This window comes from Delphinus delphis, chromosome 3, assembly GCF_949987515.2.
Source record: "Delphinus delphis chromosome 3, mDelDel1.2, whole genome shotgun sequence".
Classification (NCBI taxonomy): domain Eukaryota; kingdom Metazoa; phylum Chordata; class Mammalia; order Artiodactyla; family Delphinidae; genus Delphinus; species Delphinus delphis.
The window spans coordinates 81,999,073-82,013,811 of record NC_082685.1 but is presented as its reverse complement, the minus strand read 5'-3'; the positions used below and the strand labels follow the sequence as shown (position 1 = coordinate 82,013,811).

At 39.5% G+C, this 14,739-nt stretch overlaps 1 protein-coding gene across 3 annotated transcripts in view; it reads left to right on the top strand.

The window, feature by feature from the left end:
- MCC (MCC regulator of WNT signaling pathway) overlaps positions 1–14,739 on the top strand; it is a 463,984-nt gene that overhangs the window by 254,910 nt on the left and 194,335 nt on the right. The window lies entirely within an intron of this gene.

Sequence of the window (14,739 nt, the reverse complement as noted above, 5' to 3'; positions counted from 1 at the left end):
GATCTTTTTTTTTTTTTTTTTTTTTCCCCATACGCCGGCCTCTCACTGTTGTGGCCTCTCCCGTTGCGGAGCACAGGCTCTGGACGCGCAGGCTCAGCGGCCAGGGCTCACGGGCCCAGCCGCTCCGCAGCATGTGGGGTCCTTCCGGACCGGGGCACAAACCCGTGTCCCGTGCATGGGCAGGCAGACTCTCAACCACTGCGCCACCAGGGAAGCCCAGAAATGTTGATTTAATGGTAAATGCTTCAGCCTTTCTCTCTTAACATCTGACCTGAGTGGGGATGGGGAAGAGACTCAGGAGGGAAAGTGCGCACGCGCGCACACACAAGTTAGCATCACCTCAGAACGACAGATCACAGAGAAATCGCAGTCTTGTTTCTGTTGTCAGTCACGAGATTGTCTCTTGGAATAACACAGGACTTCTAACACCTGGGGTTTCAGAGAATCTGGCAAGTTAAGGAAACTTCATTGCATTCATTAAATGTGATTACTTTGGTCACCTCTTCTTAAATTCACGACATGAGGTGCTTCCTAATCTGAGCCATCCAGAGGCATTTGGGGTCTGTGTTTAGTTATCTAAGGTATTTATAGGAAACCATAAAAACCCTTTTGATAACATGTGCTCTCCCGAGTATGCATATTTTTGTACATTTCAACTCATGGCAACTTGCTGTGTAAATAAATATTCCATCTCCCCCACCACCCCCAACAGTTTGTTTCAAAGGAGCCTGTTTCCTTTGCTCTAATAGTTTGAGATAAAGTGAATGGGCTTACGCCATTTGCTCTTTTTTTTTTTTTTTTCTTCTATCATTTGTTGCCATTTGCTCTTTTGTGAAATTTTGTTTCACTAATATTAGTGATAGTCAAGTTCATAGAGCACTCACTGCATGTTGGATGCTTTATGTATAATATCTCATTTAATCCCACTTAATCATATGTCTTTGCAAATGACTCCCCGCTCTGTAAGCAATAGCTCCTCCAAACCCGGTTTTGCCCCTGGGTAGATACTTTTAATGATCTCCATTTTACAGATGAGAAGACAGACATTAAGAAATCTGCCCCAGGTCACACAGTAAGTGGTAGAGCCTAGCTTGAAGCCCAGGCTGTCTGGCTCCAAACCCTGAGGCACTCTGCCCACAGGAAAGAGGCTGGGTTTTTCTGAAGATCTGTATAAAAGTTCTGCCTCATAGAAATGTTAGATTAATTATACTTAATATGCAATCCTATATTCTTCTTAGTGTTCAAACAGGTCCTTTCTTGCTTTAATCAATTTTCAAAATACCTTTCACTAGAATTATAAGTTTTTTGAAGTGTTAATACATTGAATATATGTGTATATAATTTATGCATTAATCAGAATTTTACGCTAATGTGAAAAACTTACCAAATAAACTGACAGATTCTCCAGGCTCACCCGTTTGGAGCTTTTCAGGCAAGTGAATCCGGCATAGGAAGGCAAAGGGACCATTTGGGGCGACCTAAAAGCTGGCAGACCAGGGCATGGGTGTGGACATGAAGGCTCACATAGCCCGCTGCTGTTGTGTGCTAGTGTGTAGGCATCTAGTTGTGGAAAATTGACTCCAAAAGTCAACTAATTAACCCCTTATTCACCCACTGAGGCCTAGTATTCCAGCATTGACAGATGGGATACAGTCATACTGTATTCAATAGCTTAAGCAGAAATGATTAATGCAAATGTGAAAAAGTTTCCGTTACGTTATTTCCCTACCTCAGTGTACATGGATGAGGCGTTCATACTTGTTGATTCTGTTTTCTCTGGAGTTTGGAAAATCCAATGTTAGAAGTGATAAACTTTAGTTTTCCTTGTGATTTTTGAGTTTCCGTTAAGGTGGAAGCTAGTTAATAATGTACAGTCTTTGTGCTTGAAGAGGTGATAAACTAGGTCATTGGACTTCATAGTTGATGAATCCACTGTACAGCGAATATAAGACCAGAAGGTTACGCTCAAAGTTATATAGGTCCTATAGAACTTCACTTAGTGTCGGGTCATTGTTGGCATATAAAAACTAGGGATTGGTATAGATAGAATTGAAGTAATTAGCATATGATTTGGATGTTTATAAGGAACATTGGCCATGTGAAATACCCTTGAAATAAATACCACAACTCACAAAACTCTCTTAGTATCAACAAAATCATGATGTTCTATATTGTCTCGAAGTTCAATATGTATTTTCCTGGTTTCTTTCGTACATACTGGGAAATCGGTCATCATGATTATCTTAGAGACATTACTTGTAACTTTCATAGCTGTCAAGAAAATTTGTGAGCTTTTTCTTTCTAGGAGGAAATTCCAGTTTGGAGATGGTATGAGAGGGAAAGGATTAATGAGGAAGAATACTAACATCCTTGGCTGTAGGAACAAAGCCAACGTGGGCGACAGCCATGAGTAATGGGTGAAACATTACCCATATCCTGTGGTCATGCGAATGTTCTCAGTCGTGATCTGGCCAAATAACAGGCCTCCTTCACTTTAAGGAAACATGTTAAGAATATCTGCTTTACAAAACTGAAGCAGTATGATTCTTTTTTTAAAGGATTTATGTCCTAAGATAGTTTTTAGGTGGGAGCATAGTATTTACTGGTGACATGCGAGAATGCAGTACAGACTGAGCTCCTAAATTAGAGTTGGAAATGTGACATTAGGGAATCTCTAAAGCTGGGAAACTTACAAGGAAGGGGAGAAACTTGCAGGGAGTGAGAAGCACAGAGATAGGGAAATGTGGTGGTACCTTACTATTCCAATTTTTTTTTAAAAGGATGTAATCTCTGTAATTTTCACCAGTGATTGAAGGTCAAGCTTTTGAATTTTTTTTCACCCTGAGGAAACATTACTGGAATTAGATAGGAATTTTGGAGAATACGATTAGCTTTTCATAATGAAGACTTAAAAATTTTGACTGCAATATGTAAATTCTGCAATCCAAGGAATTTCTGTAGCTGGGGAAAAGTGTTTGTTGGGCTCATCTCTTTAGGATCAGAAAACTCTTGTTAAGGTATAGGGAGTACGTAGGAGCATGCTAAGAAGAAGTGAGAGAGAATGATAACAGATACACACTCCTATTTATAAAATAGATAAACAGGGACCTATTGTATAGCACAGGGAACTATATTCAGTATCCTGTAACAACCTATAATGAAAAAGAATCTGAAAGAATATATATATGTGTAACTGAATCACTTTGCTGTACACCTGAGACACTGAAAATCAACTGTACTTCAATTTAAAAACAAAAAAGAGAGGGAGAATGGGCTGTTCTGCCGTCCTCTGTAGTCATATGACCCAAAATCAGTGCAACCGTATGTTTTCGTTTTAGAGCTATCACAATGTGGAGGTGCAGTCGCAAGGCCAAGTTCATATAACCCATGTGGAAATGGACACCAGGGCTTTTTCCTAGTTGGACTAAATATTCATATTTAGATCTGAAAATTAGTACACTAAATTGAAGCTTCCAAAGAAGAGGAAGAGTAGATCTTTTTCCAGGTTAGGCTACATTAGCATGTTCTTTCTGCTTTGGATAGACTAAATCTTTAATTCTTATTGGATCAGAGACATAGCTTTGCTAAATTGGAAAAAAATCAGCATGCCTTATTCTCCCTCTAAAGGAAGAAATGTCAAGTTACTGTAGCTTTCAATTCACTGTGCTAGAAAGAATGGTAAGATGGGCCCTGTTGCCTATAAGAATTTGATTAGGGCCCTTTTATTAACGTTTATGACATCAGATTGATTCGTTTCTGAAAATGCAGTGGTTTCTGTGTTGTTGATGTATGAGAGGTGAGATCTCCCTCTGTGTTGTCTAGAAATGCACTACCAGAGAGTCATATCTCAAGGATGTTGATGTATTAACTCTCGTAAGAGAGTCTTCAAATTGAATTTTGTTTTAAACATCATTATTGGAGTATAATTGCTTTACAATGGTGTGTTAGTTTCTGCTGTATAACAAAGTGAATCAGCTGTACATATACATAATCCCCATATCTCCTCCCTCTTGTGTCTCCCTCCCACCCTCCCTATCCCACCCCTCTAGGTGGACACAAAGCACCAAGCTGATCTCCCTGTGCCATGCGACTGCTTCCCACTAGCTATCTGTTATACATTTGGTAGTGTATATATGTCCATGCCACTCTCTGACTTCGTCCCAGCTTACCCTTCCCCCTCCCCGTGTCCTCATGTCCATTCTCTATGTCTGCATCTTTATTCCTGTCCTGCCTCTAGGCTCTTCAGAACCTTTTTTTTTAGATTCCATACATACGTGTTAGCATATGGTATTTGTTTTTCTCTTTCTGACTTACTTCACTCTGTATGACAGTCTCTAGATCCATCCACATCTCAACAAATGGCCCAATTTGTTCCTTTTTATGGCTGAGTAATATGCCATTGTATATATGTGCCACGTTTTCTTTATCCATTAATCTGTCGATGGACACTTAGGTTGCTTCCATGTCCTGGCTATTGTAAATAGAGCTGCAATGAACATTGTGGTACATGACTCCTATTGAATTATGGTTTTCTCAGGGTTTATGCCCAGTAGTGGGATTGCTGGGTCATATGTAGTTCTATTTTTAGTTTTTTAAGGAACCTCCATACTCTTCTCCATAGTGGCTGTATCAATTTACATTCCCACCAACAGTGCCAAGAGGGTTCCCTTTTCTCCACACCCTATCCAGTATTCACTGTTTGTAGATTTTTTGATGATGGCCATTCTGACCGGTATGAGGTGATACCTCATTGTAGTTTTGATTTGCATTTCTCTAATGATTAGTGATGTTGAGCATCCTTTCATGTGTTTGTTGGCAATCTGTATATCTTCTTTGGAGAAGTGTCTATTTAGGTCTTCTGCCCATTTTTGGATTGGGTTGTTTGTGTTTTTGATATTGAGCTGCATGAGCTGCTTGTATGTTTTGGAAATGAATCCTTTGTCAGTTGCTTCATTTGCAAATATTTTCGCCCATTCTGAGGGCTGTCTTTTTGTCTTGTTTATGGTTTCCTTTGCTGTGCAAAAGCTTTTAAGTTTCATTAGGTCCCATTTGTTTGTTTTTATTTCCATTTCTCTAGGAGGTGGGTCAAAAAGGATCTTGCTGTGATTTATGTCATGGAGTGTTCTGCCTATGTTTTCCTCTAAGAGTTTGATGGTGTCTGGCCTTACATTTAGGTCTTTAATCCATTTGGAGTTTTTTTGTGTGTATGGTGTTAGTGAGTGTTCTAATTTCATTCTTTTACTTGTAGCTGTCCAGTTTTCCCAGCACCACTTATTGAAGAGGTTGTCTTTTCTCCATTGTAAATTCTTACCTCCTTTATCAAAGATACGGTGACCATATGTGTGTGGGTTTATCTCAGGGCTTTCTTTCCTGTTGCATTGATCTGTATTTCTGTATTTGTGCCAGTATCATACTGTCTTGTTGACTGTAGCTTTGTAGTAGAGTCTGAAGTCAGGGAGCCTGATTCCTCCACCTCCGTTTTTCTTACTTAAGATTGCTTTGGCTCTTCGGGGTCTTTTGTATTTTCATACAAATTGTGAAATTTTTTGTTCTAGTTCTGTGAAAAATGCCATTGGTAGTTTGATAGGGATTGCATTGAATCTGTAGATTGCTTTGGGTAGTATAGTCATTTTCACAATGTTGATTCTTCCAATCCAGGAGCATGGTATATCTCTCCATTTGTTTGTATCATCTTTAATTTCTTTCATCAGTGTCTTATAGCTTTCTGCGTACAGGTCTTTTGTCTCCTTAAGTAGGTTTATTCCTAGGTATTTTATTCTTTTTGTTGCAGTGGTAAATGGGAGTGTTTCCTTAATTTCTCTTTCAGATTTCTCATCATTAGTGTATAGGAATGCCAGAGATTTCTGTGCATTAATTTTGTATCCTGCTACTCTACCAAATTCATTGATTAGCTCTAGTAGTTTTCTGGTAGCATCTTTAGGATTCTCTATGTATGGTATCATGTCATCTGCAAACAGTGACAGTTTTACTTCTTCTTTTCCAATTTGGATTCCTTTTATTTCTTTTTGTTCTCTGATTGCTGTGGCTAAAACTTCCAAAACTATGTTGAATAAGAGTGACGAGAGTGAGCAACCTTGTCTTGTTCCTGATCTTAGTGGAAATGGTTTCAGTTTTTCACCATTGAGAAGGATGCTGGCTGTGAGTTTGTCATATATGGCCTTTATTGTGTTGAGGTTAGTTGCCTCTACGCCTACTTTCTGGAGGGTTTATATCATAAATGGGTGTTGAATTTTGTCGAAAGCTTTTTCTGCATCTATTGAGATGATCATAAGGTTTTCGCCTTCAGTTTGTTAATATGGTGTATCACATTGTTTTGCGTATATTGAAGTATCCTTGCATTCCGGGATAAACTCCACTTGATCACAGTGTATGATTCTTTTAATGTGCTGTTGGGTTCTGTTTGCTAGTATTTTGTTGAGGATTTTTGCATCTATGTTCATCAGTGATGTTGGCCTGTAGTTTTCTTTTTTTGTGGCATCCTTGTCTGGTTTTGGTATCAGGTTGATGGTGGCCTTGTAGAATGAGTTTGTGAGTGTTCCTCCCAATGCTGTATTTTAGAAGAGATTGAGAAGGATAGGTGTTAGTTCTTCTCTAAATGTTCGAAAGAATTCGCCTGTGAAGACATCTGGTCCTGGGTTTTTGTTTGTTGGAAGATTTTTAATCACAGTTTCAATTTCAGTGCTTGTGATTAGTCTGTTTATATTTTCTATTTCTTCCTGGTTCAGTCTCAGAAGGTTGTGCTTTTCTAAGAATTTGTCTATTTCTTCCAGGTTGTCCATTTTGTTGACATAGAGTTGCTTGTAATCTCTCATGATCCTTTGTATTTCTGCAGTGTCAGTTGTTACTTCTCCATTTTCATTTCTAATTCTATTGATTTGAGTCTTCTCCCTTTTTTTCTTGATGAGTCTGGCTAATGATTTATCAATTTTGTTTATCTTCTCAAAGAACCAGCTTTTAGTTTTATTCATCTTTGCTATCATTTCCTTCATTTCTTTTTCATTTATTTCTGATCTGCTCTTTATGATTTCTTTCCTTCTGCTAACTATGGGGGATTTTTGTTCTTCTTTCTCTAATTGCTTTTGGTGCAAGGTTAGGTTGTTTATTTGAGATGTTTCTTGTTTCTTGAGGTAGGATTGTATTACTATAAACTTCCCTCTTACTTCCCTCTTAGAACTGCTTTTGCTGCATCCCATAGGTTTTGGGTCATGGTGTTTTCATTGTCATTTGTTTCTAGGTATTTTTTGACTTCCTCTTTGATTTCTTCTGTGATCTCTTGGTTATTTAGTAATGTACTGTTTAGCCCCCATGTGTTTGTATTTTTTACAGATCTTTTCCTGTAATTGATATCTAGTCTCATAGCATTGTGGTCGGAAAAGATACTTGATACAATTTCAGTTTTCTTAAATTTACCAAGGCTTGATTTGTGACCCAAGATATGATCTATCCTGGAGAATGTTCCATGAGCACTTGAGAAAAATGTGTATTCTGTTGTTTTTGGATGGAATGTCCTATAAATATCAATTAAGTCCATCTTGTTTAATGTGTCATTTAAAGCTTGTGTTTCCTTATTTATTTTCATTTTGGATGACCTGTCCATTGGTGAAAGTGGGGTGTTAAAGTCCCCTACTATGATTGTGTTACTGTCTATTTCCCCTTTTATGGCTGTTAGTATTTGCCTTATGTACTGAGGTGCATAAATATTTACAATTGTTATATCTTCTTCTTGGATCGATCCCTTGATCATTATGTAGTGTCCTTCTTTGTCTCTTGTAATAGTCTTTATTTTAAAGTCTATTTTGTCTTATATGAGAATTGCTCCTCCACCTTTCTTTTGATTTCCATTTGCATGGAATATCTTTTTCCATCCCATCACTTTCAGTCTGTGTGTGTCCCTACGTCTGAAGTGGGTCTCTTGTAGACAACATATGTACGGGTCTTGTTTTTGTATCCCTTCAGCCAGTCTGTGTCTTTTGGTTGGAGCATTTAATCCATTTACATTTAAGGTAGTTATCGATATGTATGTTCCTGTTACCATTTTCTTAATTGTTTGGGGTTTGTCATTGTAAGTCTTTTCCTTCTCTTGTGTTTCCTGCCTAGAGAAGTTCCTTTAGCATTTGTTGTAGAGCTGGTTTGGTGGTGCTTAATTCTTTTAGCTTTTGCTTGTCTGTAAATATTTTAATTTTTCTCTTGAATCTGAATGAGATCCTTACTGGGTAGAGTAATCTTGGTTGTAGGGTTTTCCCTCTCATCACTTTAAATATGTCCTGCCGCTCCATTCTAGCTTGATCAGCTGTTAACTTTATGGGGATTCCCTTGTATGTTAATTGTTGCTTTTCCTTTGTTGCTTTTAATATTTTTTCTTTGTGTTTAGTTTTTGATAGTTCGATTAATATGTGTCTTGGCGTGTTTCTCCTTGGATTTATCCTATATGGGACTTTCTGCACTTCCTGGACTTGATTCAGTAGTTCCTTACCCATATTAGGGAAGTTTTCAACCATAATCTCTTCAAATATTTTTGCAATCCCCTCTTTTTCCTCTTCTTCTTCTCGGACCCCTATAATTCGAATGTTGGTGCATTTAATATTGTCCCAGAGGTCTCTGAGACTGTCCTCAAAATTCTTTTCATTCTTTTTTCTTTATTCTGCTCTGCAGTAGTTATTTCCACTATTTTATCTTCCAGGTCACTTATCCATTCTTCTGCCTGTTATTCTGCTATTAATTCCTTCTAGAGAGTTTTAAATTTCATTTATTGTGTTGTTCATCATTGTTTGTTTGCTCTTTAGTTCTTCTAGGTCCTTGTTAAATGTTTCTTGTATTTTCTCCATTCTATTTCCAAGGTTTTGGATCATCTTTAGTGTCATAACTCTGAATTCTTTTTCAGGTAGACTGCCTATTTCCTCTTCATTTGTTTGGTCTGGTGGGTTTTTACCTTGCTCCTTCATCTGCTGTGTATTTTTCTGTCTTCTCATTTTGCTTAACTTACTGTGTTTGGGGTCTCCGTTTCACAGGCTGCAGGTTCATAGTTCCCATTGTTTTTGGTGTCTGCCCCCAGTGGGTAAGGTCGGTTAAGTGGGTTGCGTAGGCTTCCTGGTGGAGGGGACTGGTGCGTGTGTTCTGATGGATGAGGCTGGATCTTGTTTTTCTTGTGGTCAGCACAACGTCTGGTGGTGTGTTTTGGCGTGTCTGTGAACTTATGATTTTAGGCAGCCTGTCTGCTAATGGGTGGCTTTGTGTTCCTGTCTTGCTAGTTGTTTGGCCTAGGGTGTCCAGCACTGTAGCTTGCTAGTCATTGAGTGGAGCTGAGTCTTGGCATTGAGATGGAGATCTCTGTGAGACCTTTTGCTGTTTGATATTACATGGGGCCAGGAGGTCTCTGGTGGACCAATGTCCTGAACTCGCCTCTCCCACCTCAGAGGCTCAGGCCTGACACCTGGCCAGAGCACCATGTCCCTGTCAGCCACACGGCCGGGTACATGGGGAGTTTCTTGCCTTTGGGAAGTCTGAGTTCTTCTGCCAGTGTTCGGTAGGTGTTCTCTAGTTGTTCCACATGTACATGTAGTTTCGATGTATTTGTGGGGAGGATAGTGATCTCCATGTCTTACTCCTCTGCCATCTTGAAGGTGCCCCCCTCAAACTGAATTTTTAATGAAAATATGTTGAAATGATGAAAGCAAGTTTTAAAATCCATTAACAGTTTGTAAAAATCCTATCGCTGCCCTAATTTATTAGGAAAAAAAGATTAGGTAGTTGAACTACCCAGTGGCCGTTTTTAGAATCCACTGTTTAATGTCTTCTCAGCCGGGGACTGAGAATCACTGAGGGGGTGTGAAGACTTCAGTTTGCTTTCGTCCTTTGCCTACACGTTAGCCAGAGAGAAGAATTCCAGTGGAACAGAAATGTAGCGTATATAGTAATTGCCAAGTAGTTCTGTAGGTTACTACTTAGATCTGCCTGGAGTATGTGTGTAAACCTGTATAGAGAGCATCGGAAAATGGTTGTGTTGGGCCCATAATCCTCAGAAGGCTCAGTTTTGCTGACCTGAGAATTTTTCATCTTTTTTTTTAAGTCAACTTTTCCGTTTGTGTGTTAGTCAGAATCACTAGTATTTTACAATATTAGATGCTTAGAAAGATATAATTGTAATTTCTAGTGGCTGTTAGTTACCATTATGTATATACCAGTGTTTTTTCCGGTTTCTGAAGCTTTAAATAGGCCTTTAGTTCGCTTGTGATAGATGTGGCCAGGACAATGCTGTCCTGGGCTCTCCCACACACACACTGGCTACCCCTCGTGGTCTCCATTGCTGGTCCTCCCATCCCTCCCCAGCTCCTCACGTGAGGGTGTCTTATCCAGTTTTTTGGCTGAAACAGCCATCTAAATGCTGACTGCCAAGTCCATATCGACAGCCCAAAGCTCTCTCCTAATTCCAAATCCATATTCAACTGCCTCCTCCTCATCTTTACTTGAATATCTAACAGGTATCTCAAACTAAACAGGCTGAAACCCAGCTCCATGAACTTTTTGTCGTCTTTTCTGCATATGGAAATATCAACTCCATTCTCTTAGGCCCAAACCCTGGAGAATCCTTGAACTTCTTTCTCATACCCCACACTCAATCTGTCACCAAACCAGATTGTCTCTACCTTCATAAATTACCTAGAATCTGTTCACTCATCACGGTACCTACAACCCAAGTCATTATCACCTGCATCATCTAGTTTTCTTTGTTTTGTGTTTGTTGTTTCTGTAACTGTACTCTCTGTATCCACCCTTGCCTTTTTACAGTGTATTCTCACCACAGCAGCTGGGTGATCCTTTTAAAATGTGACTCAACTTATGTTATTCCTCTGTTCAAAACCCTCTTTCTATCTCACTCAGTATAAAAGCTGCCAAGTCCTAAAAGTGGGCCTCATCGTCCTACTTCATAGTGTATGGTCATCTCCCACCACCACCGTCTACAATTTCCCTCGCGTTCTCCTGGCCCCAGACACATCAGTTGCCTTGCTGTTCCTCTAAGCATGCCAACAACTTACTTCTCAGGGGCACACTTTCGCCAGACAGCCCCATTATTTGCTTCCTCACTTTTTTCAGGTCCCTGCTCAAATGACACCTTGTTAATAAGGCCTTTTGGGCCATCCTAGAAATATGGCAACACCCATCCTACCCCTCTACTCCTACATTCCCCACACCATTGGAATGTCATAGGGCAGGAATTTGATTTGCATACTGCTGTGTTCTGGGAAGCCAGTATAGAGCCAGGTACTTGGTAGTTTCTCAGTCGGTGTTTAACAGAATGAATGATCTTCGTATCCTTTTCTTTACCCCTGAAAAAGTTGCAAGAGTACATTATTTTATATTCCTTTTGATAGTTATGTTGGTCCTCAGTAATTTTATTTATCCTCCTGGATAATTTCCTTTTAATTTCTCTCCATTAAAAAGCCTCAGCTGTGCATATTACATTTTTCTTGAGAAACGGCAAACCTTTAGAATAGTTGCAGGTGTAGTATAATGAACACCCGTATACCCTTCACTGATTCTAATATTTTGCCACTTTTGTTTAATCTCTTTCTGTGCCTGAGTTTATATAATTTCTTCTAAACCATTTGAATTAGTTGTAGGTACCATGACCCTTCATGCCCAAAATGCTTCAGAATTTGTATCTTCTAAGAACAAGGACATTTTCCTACATATCCATGAAAGAAATCTCATTTTCCAAAAACTCAACATTGATATAGTGCTACTGCCTAATATAGTCCATACTCAAATTCCCGCAATTATCTCTATAATGTCCATTGTAACTGTTTCTTAAAATCCAGAGTCTAATCAAGTTTCATCAATTATATTAATCGTCCTGCCTCTTTAGCCTTCTTTAGTCTAGAATATAGGTCCCTGGATTTTTTTTTTTTTTTTTTTTTTTTTTTTTTTTTTGCGGTACGCAGGCCTCTCACTGCTGTGGCCTCTCCCGCTGCGGAGCACAGGCTCCGGACGCGCAGGGCCAGCGGCCATGGCCCGTGGGCCCAGCCGTTCCGCGGCATGCGGGATCCTCCCGGACTGGGGCATGAACCCGCGTCCCCTGCATCGGCAGGTGGACTCCCAACCACTGCGCCACCAGGGAAGCCCAGGTCCCTGGATTTTATTGGTCTGTCACAACTTAACATTTTTAAAGAATCTAGGCCAGATGTTTGGCAGGACATCCTTCAATTTGGATTTGCCTGATTACGTAATCTGAGTCAATCAAGAGGAAATGATTTTGGCAGGAGTAGAACACAGATGATATGGTGTGCTTCTCCCACTGTCGTCAGCAGGCACACGCTGTCACCTGGTCTCATCATTGGTGATGCCAGTTTGGATCATTAGGTTAAGATGGTGTCCACCAAACTGCCCTATTGTAAAGGTGTCTTTTTTCTTTCGTAGTCAGTGGTCTCTGAAGTGATACTTTGAGACTGTGTGAAAATCCTTCTCCCCAGCAATCTTTGACCCAGTGGGATCACTATCTGTTAATGATTCTTACCTGAAACAATTACTGTGGTGTATGTAAAAATGGCAGTTTTTTTCCTATCATTCCTTCTATGTTTATTAGTTGATACTTGTCTGTAAAAACTTTCCCTTCTGTCTCTTGTTTTAAAATCTTTTTCGGTATCAGTATAAATTCATGAATTCTTTTATATCCAGTGTGTTCAAATTCATTACATTATTCATTTTGATACCCAAATTGTTAGTTGGCTAGGGGGAGTTCAATATTCCAGTTTGGTTTTTTGTTGCAGTACGCAGGCCTCTCACTGTTGTGGCCTCTCCCGTTGCAGAGCACAGGCTCTGGATGCGCAGGCTCAGCGGCCATGGCTCACGGGCCCAGCCGCTCCGCGGCATGTGGGATCCTCCCGGACCGGGGCACGAACCTGCGTCCCCTGCATCGGCAGGCGGACTCTCAACCACTGTGCCACCAGGGAAGCCCTGTATTCCAGTTTTGATGGGGAAAATAATTGAGGTATTTTTTCTTCAGTATAGTCAGAAGAGATAAAGGAGTTTCCTAATAATTGTATAACATTAAAGAGAACAATAGTATAGTGGAATCTTTGTGGGGAAAATGAAGAGGTCTTGGGTGTCCCAGAGGGAACGATGTTGCTTAACTGGCTTCCTGCCACTGTATAAATGTCATTCAGGCGGAGGCAGGTCTGGAACTGGGGTCCTTCTGTCCTGGAATCATTCCTACCCTGAGTAGGGCAATTTGGCAGAGTGTGAGAAGTTTGGATCTATCACTGCAGCACTGGTACCCAAATGTAGCCAATCACCAGGAGAGCTATTTTGGCTTATTTTTATTTATTTATTATTATTGTTATTTTCTTCAGTACAGCTTCCAGATCTACAGAATCTGACTCTTCGGATTGGGCTCCATATCTCTTCTGAATCGTTAAAAGCTTTCCTCAGATACCTTAGGTTTAGAAATGAGTTTGTTGGTTTAACAGGGACTTGAGTAGTCAAATACTTTGGTCTCTTGGCTTTAGCTGAGCCCAGACTCACTGGGGCTAAAGGGTATATAACCTGTGGATTGGTAGCAAGTAGCCTGGCATCAGCTCTGTTGCACTTAATACCTTTACCTGGTTTTGGTTAGACTAGACCAGCCTTTTACCAGAAGGAGTAAAAGATCAGACATATGACTAATGAGAAGCCTTCCTTACTCTTTACTGCAGGATTTTCATAAGGGAGTGCTACAAAATGGGGACTAATGGAAAGTAATACATCTTATAGCGGGGAAAGACTGCCTTTTACTTCACTTTTATGATAGGAACAGAATGAGTTTGACATCTACCTCCTACTTTATAGTCATCATAGTCACACGAAAGTAGTATATGCCCATGAAAAATTTGTATTTATGCCCCAGTATTGTTTCCTCCAGATCTGATTAAGTTCTACAGTCTACCAAAGTATGTAATTTGCCCTTTGTTTCAAAATTTTTAAATGGAAGTGGCGGGGGAGGTGATCTGTAAACCTTTTTACTTAAAGCACAAAGATTGGTTATCTGAGTGAACTAAGTACCACAGCTACAGGACAGGAACTGAAGTCAAATTTGGGAACCATGTCCCACAGCTGGAAGGTATCACATCGGTAACTTAAGTTGCCATAAAGTATGCTTGAGTTAAGGAGTGAAATATTTGGAAAAGAGATGTCTGAGTTATCGAAGATATGGTTATATTCTATACAATATATGATACCTTTCGGTGAGGTTTCATATCCTGATTTCTCTAATGTTTTGACATCTCTTAGAGTACCTAACAGCAGATTATTTGGCAAAGTTGAGCATGCTTATATTTTCTGGTGCATTGGAGAAAGGATGAAATTTATTCTTTGAAGATGATACAGGGATACGATAGATACTCTAGAGATAAGGTAATAGACAGAGGTGATTGCAAGAAATTAAAATGTGCATTAGAGCATTATGAGCAATTTCTGTTAACAGTCTAAAGGTTTATAATGCTCTAATGCTAAACAAAATTACTTAATTAGTGCCCTCTAGAAATAGGTTGTCTTATCACTTTGGTTGAAAAGTAAAATGATAACTGAGACTTGGTTTTGCTGCTGCTGTTAAATATATCTGACATAATCGCATTACTTTATCCTTAGCAAGTAACAATATACATTCTCAATTTTCACAGCATTATATAAGGCTGGTAGAGTTATCCCCATTTTCAGATGCAAAAATCATCATTAACATAAAGTAAT